The sequence below is a fragment of the Amphibalanus amphitrite genome, unplaced genomic scaffold, assembly GCF_019059575.1.
Source record: "Amphibalanus amphitrite isolate SeventyFive unplaced genomic scaffold, NRLGWU_Aamphi_draft 000029F_arrow, whole genome shotgun sequence".
NCBI classification, from domain to species: Eukaryota; Metazoa; Arthropoda; class Thecostraca; order Balanomorpha; family Balanidae; genus Amphibalanus; species Amphibalanus amphitrite.
In genome coordinates, this window is record NW_024881525.1 from 1,634,912 (window position 1) to 1,640,000 (window position 5,089).

A 5,089-nucleotide genomic window follows, 5' to 3' on the forward strand; every position below is an offset into this window, starting at 1 on the left:
CCAAAGGGCAGTTTGAGACCATCAGAGACCAAATTGGACACTCAAAGGCTAATCTAATGTGGGTCTTTACAGGCCAGCATGGAGCCCTCAGAGGTTAGCGTGGGGCCATAAAAGATCGACATGGGCCGGCGTTGGACCCCAGAGGCCAGTAGAGGGCCCTCAAAGGCCAAGATGGGCCCTCAGAGGCCGATGCGGGCCCTTAGAGGCCGGCATCAGGTCTTCAGAAGCCCGTGCGGGGCCCTCAGAGGCTAAGGTGGGTCCTTACATGACAGCACGGGCCCTCAGAAGTCAGTGTGGGGCCCTAAAAGATCGGCATGGGCCGGCGTTGGTCTCCAGAGGCCAACAGAAGGCCCTCAAAGGCCAATATGGGCCCTCAGAAGCCGCTGCTGACCCTTAGAGGCCGGCATCGGGTCTTCAGATTCCAGTGCGGGGGGCCCTCAGAGGCTAATGTGGGCCTTTACAGGCCAGCATGGGGCCCTCAAAGGTCAGAATGGGACCCTAAAAGACTGGCATTGGCCGGCGTTGGACCCCAGAGGCCAGCAGAGGGCCCTCAAAGGCCAAGATGGGCCCTCAGAGTCCGATGCGAACCCTTAGAGGCCGGCATCGGGTCTTCAGAATCCAGTGCGGGGCCCATAGAGGCTAATGTGCGTCCTTACAGGCCAGCATGGGGCCCTCAGGTCAATGTGGGGCCCTAAAAGACCGGTATGGGCCGGCGTTGGACCCCAGAGGCCAGCGGAAAGCCCTCAAAGGCCAAGATGGGCCCTCAGACGCCGATGCGGGCCCTGAACTGCCGGCATTGGGTCTTCAGAATCCAGTGCGGGGGGCCCTTAGAGGCTAATGTGGGTCCTTACAGACCAGCATGGGGCCCTTAGAGGTCAGTGTGGGGCCCTAAAAGGCCGGCGTTGGACCCCAGAGACCAGCGGAGGGCCCTCAACGGCCAAGATGGGCCCCAGAGGCCGATGCGGGCTCTCAGAGGCCGACATCGGGTCTTCAGAATCCAGTGCGGGGCCCTCAGAGACACTTAAAGGTAGTGTGCCAGCTTTCTTGGACCGTATGGAGTTAATGGCCCAGATAAGGAGAACCGGATTTTTAGAACTTATCCATACCTTCAAAACTCATGGAAACGTCTTAAATTCTTCAAATTTTGAGTACCCCAGTGCGAAATTCGCCCCGACGGGTTGTCGGTCGTACCCCAACCACATTTCACACCACTATGAACAATAAATGCACACACTGAAATCGCTATTACCGATATGCTCATCCAATCAAGTTTCGATAAACCCGTTCATCATCATCTCCTGCGGTTTCGAACACGCCTGTTAGGTGGCTTCTGATGCTCGTCGAGGTCGGAATTTCCAAATACGCGTGGTGCGTCGGGCCGCGCGCTCTGACTTCGGCCAAGAAAAATGCGTCAGCTGATCATTGTCATTTCTGCCACTTGCGTGTGGTGAAATGGGGTCATAACTTAAAAGACGGCTTTTTCATATCAATTATTTTACATAAAATCATATTTCAAACCATAAATAATGTTCGACAGCCAAATAAAAGAAACAATACCAATACGGGCTTACAGTTTAAGGCTCGACATTGTGTTGTCTACGATTAGACAGCTGATAACTCATTCCCGTACGTCGTATGGTCGTAACACTATAATGACCTTTGCTTATTGTCACAAGTGCGCCGCATTCGCGATTGTTGCCCGACGCCTGTTTGCAGGTGAGCCCACTACAGTTGTTATACATATCTAAAAACCGAAAAACTTTTAGGCGAAAAAGGCACTATTCCAGGCCCATTTTTGATTTTTTTTTGCGATATTAGGTAAAAACAGAAGCTTCTTATCCTAGGAAAAATAAAATGGGAAATCTTTCAAAGGTGGCACACTACCTTTAAAGGTTAGTCTTGGGACTCGAGAGACAGAAATGAGGCCACCAGAGGCCGGTTGGGCCCCTGAGGCCGGTTTAGGGGCCCTCAAAGGCCAGTGGAGGGCCCTCAGAGGTCAATGTGGGTCCTCAGCGGTCAATGTGGACGCTTGACCGCCACTGAAGGGCCCTCAGAGGTCAGTGTAGGACCTTCAAAGACTGGTATGGGAGCTGTTAATGGCTGGCGTGAGTTTCTCGAGCCTCGTGACAATCGAATACGGGCCAGGGCCCCATACGGCCATGGGGGCCCATCGGTTGTTTGGGGGGGGGGCCAAATGATATGATGCCCCCCCCCCCCTGATTTGCTTTTGGGGGGGGCCATGGCCCTGATGGCCCCCCCCCCCCTGCGACCGCCACTGTCTTCATGCCTACCTGCACATAGATAGGTAGATGTGAAATGTATCTGCATGCATACGATAAGTGTTGACCCATGCTTAGCAAGGTGGTCTTTTTACTGCGTATCGAGAAAAATGTAAAACAACCAATCGACGCATAATTCGTGAAATAGGTAGGTACAGGTCTCGCGGGTTTTAGCGGTAGGTTTTGCACCTAAAAAAATTAGTGTACTTCAAGCTATAACTTCGTCGTCTTAACCCGCGCGGGGCTGGGGTCTCCAGCCGAACGCGCGGGGCTGGGGGGGGGTAAATTTTACCCCCCCCCCTGTTATCTCCCAAACTAATGGTCCGATTTGCAAAATTCAAACGCCAATCGAAAGCTCTCATCACGAAATACTAAAAACATGTACTTAATTTTAAGTTTGAGGTCAAGGTCAAGGTCAGGTCAAGGGTACAAATTGCAAGTTCCTACAGTATCGGCCTTGCACCGTAGTTGCCGAAGAATGGAGTCATGGACTGAGACTGATCGCCCAAAACGTGTTCTTAGGCTACCAAGACAATATTCGTTGCATACAATATCATTCAGAGGTCAAGGTCAAGGTCAGGTCAGGTCAGGTCAGGTCACCAAAAAACAAAATATAGAAAAGGGCATGTGCGACACATGTTTTATGGGTCATTTTACTCATAGAATTCAATAGGCACACTCAATAAGTGATATGGACCACCTCTGGATGAATTTCAGGTCGAGGTCAGGTCAAGGTCAGGTCAAGTGAGGTCAAATTTTGAAGTTGGTTGTTAAGGCCTAAAAAGGTGTCTATCTGATGCAGTTTTTCACGGCGAATCGAATGGTGCTATTTTTGTTTCCGTACGAGGTCTAGAACTTCCAAAAAAGTCATTTTTCAAAAAAATTGTGTGTCGTGACGTCATAACATTTTGAATAACTCCCACATTTTTGAACCGATTCTTCTAAAATTTGGTATGTAGGTGCACATAGACCACTTCTCTGACATATATTCCGGTTTTTTTCGATAGACTCAAAATTTTGGATTTTATAATGATTTTCCCAAAAAAGTCAGTTTTTTGAAAAAATTTAGGCCAAAATCCAAAATTTTCAAAAAACCGAGATAGCCATTTGATAGACAAAGTAAAATTACGTATAACCTTTTTTGTTACGTCTTGATTCCTTTAAAAATGAAGATGTTAGCGGCGTTTGAACTTTTGCCGTTTTTGAGGCGAAAATGGCGAACATGACGTCACTAAAACGTCAATTTCTCAAAAATTTTCCGACGGATTTCGCTCAAATTTTCAGGGAACGTGTCAAATTGATGTAAGAAAAGGTACTGAAAGTTTGGCGGCGCTGCGCGCCGCCGTTTTTGAGATATCGCAAAAATTCGCGAGGGGGGGTAAAATTTATCCCCCCCCCCAGCCCCGCGCGGGTTAAGCTTTTATGTGTTGAAGATGCGATCGACTTGTTGGCTAGCAAGCCGGCCATGATCGTGTAAAATGGCTTCATCGTAGATCGATTAGTTTCTGAGATAGGTATAACCGGAAATGTCAAAGTGCAAAACCTGCCGCTTAATCTAGCGAGAGCCGTACCTATGTTATCAATGCGCAATGGCTGATCCAGGAGGGAGGAGGGGGGACATTTGGGTCACCCCCTGACGCCGGAATCGATGAATATTTACGTTTTTATGAATGAAAAGAACACTAGCCAACTTTTATAAGAAACATTTTTGTTTTAAACTGCCCATAAGTGAGTAGGTACCTATTACCTAAGGAATCGAAATCCTAGGAGTTTGGGAAACTGGAGAAACGTTTTGGGGGTAGCCCCCGCAGCGTCCAAGACCGCCTTTCTGGATTAGCCAGTGAGCAATAGAGCTACAAAATGGTAGAAACAGCATTCGCATGTGTGAATAATCTTTTTGAATATGGTGAAACTGACATTCTTTCTTAACCCGCGCCCCGTAGGGGGGGGCCGAAACGGCCCCCCCTGTCCTTTTCGGTCGATATCTCCTAAACGGCTGGAGATATCGCCACCAAACTTTCAGGACCCCTCCGGGCATCAATTTTACACATTGTGACCAAAATTTTTTCCAGAGGCTGTGATAGGTTGGCCACAAATGACGTCAGAGTGACGTCATGTTCTGTCATTTTCGACCGAAAAAAGACCTTCGCGAGAAGACCTGTCAGGACTACAGCTTTGAAGATACAGAAAAATGATCAAGACATAAAAGGTGTAGAATTGACAGGGCTACAAAACTGCTATCTCGGATTTTTGAAATTTTTGAGTTTTGATCCCCAAAAATCAAAAAAGCATTTTTTGGATATATTAGCCAAACAATCCAAAAAGTTTTTTGAGTTTCGAAAAAAACGGAATATAAGTGATAGTACCTACCGTCTTCTATCTACATACCAAATTTCAGATCGATACCTCGTTTTTTGGCCAAGTTATAGCGAAAAAACTGTTCAAAAATGATGACGTCAAATTTTCAAACTCAATTTTTGGCAATTCTAGAACTCGTAGAGCAAAACAAAGACCACCATTAGACTCCCCGTGACGAGTTGCATCGAATGGATACCCATTTTATGCAAAAATATCAACTTTGAAATTTGACCTAATTTGACCTGACCTTGACCTGACCTTCACCAAAACGTGACCTAGGCTGGCCCCAAAGGCTGCCTAACCCACATAATCGCATTTGTCATGTAAAATGGACCATAAAACATGTATCACACGACACATTCATATTGTGACCCCCGGTGACCTGACCTCGCTGTGACCTGACCTGGTATCAGTGACCTCAGATAGCAAAGTATGTGTTTGTCGAACAATAT